Here is a 1,203-nt window from a genome sequence, read left to right on the forward strand (position 1 = left end):
GGGGGGGGGGGGTAACCATCCAAAAAGAAAGTCTGAAAAAATCTGTTCTTTCTAGATGGTATTGCTAAGTTTTCGAACGCTCTCAGCGAAGGAAAGAAAGCATATTGGAAGATAATCCTCTCTACAATATTTGGTATCGATTCTATAGGAAAAGGTTCGCTGGTTGAGCTTCTCATGTCCCTTTGATACAGGTTCACTTCCTCTTAATACCAATGGTATTATACCTATAGGATCCGGACACGTAATAGAAGTTTTGAGCGATAAAACGTCTGCGCCAAAAGGAGCGGCTTCGATATACATTCTCGTATTATTGGCATCTTCAATTGCTTCCGTTCGGCGGTGAGGTGAATCCTTTCGATATAAAGGGAAGGGGTGAAGCTGACAAAATTTGAGTAGCATAAATTATGCATAGTTTCTCAAGCAAATCGACGTTTTTGGGGTCACTACCAACGCTACTCTTTCCTCCTGTTCGGATAAATTTGGATCTCCGTGTAATCAAATCGGAACCGCAGATGCTATACGAATATTCTATTGGTCTCTCTTTTACCCGTAGAATATTCATTTCTTCCTTATCTTATCAGTATTATTTTAGATTCAGATTGGTATTTTTAAATTAGTTGAATTATGCGCAGTTTTCAACATATTTAAACTTTATGACTGAATTTTAATTAAGGATTATTTAAAACTAATTCAAGTTAAATTAAAGTAAAAACATAGCTTGTTTCGAGTCTAAGTTGAATGCTATTGTATTAAAAACAATCTGTTGAATTTTTACTAATTACAAGGAAGTAGTTTTAAGAAAATGTGAATTAATTGACTAGGATTTGAGGAAAGTTGACTGGAATGCAAAGTCGATTCAAATTGATTCATTGTGGAGTCAATTGTACTTACAGTCAATTATAATTGCAAAATAAATAAGCTCAATTTGTTAAATGCATCTGCATTTAAATTGAATTATATATAATTGCGAAATAAAGTGAGTTGAATTTATTTTATATGGCCAATCTAATGGTAGTCAAGTAAATTCAGTGTGAATTCGAGTAAAAAGAAATAGATTTTCGAGTGAATTCAGCTGAATTCAATAGAGTTTAGTAGTTGTTAATCCCTTAGAAGACTAAACAAAATTTGTGGAATCATTTTACTATTATTGCACCTTATCTAGGTCTCGAATTTCATTTATACCTGAATATCCAACTGTAGCCC

Source organism: Belonocnema kinseyi, chromosome 7, assembly GCF_010883055.1.
Source record: "Belonocnema kinseyi isolate 2016_QV_RU_SX_M_011 chromosome 7, B_treatae_v1, whole genome shotgun sequence".
In the NCBI taxonomy this organism is placed as follows: Eukaryota; Metazoa; Arthropoda; class Insecta; order Hymenoptera; family Cynipidae; genus Belonocnema; species Belonocnema kinseyi.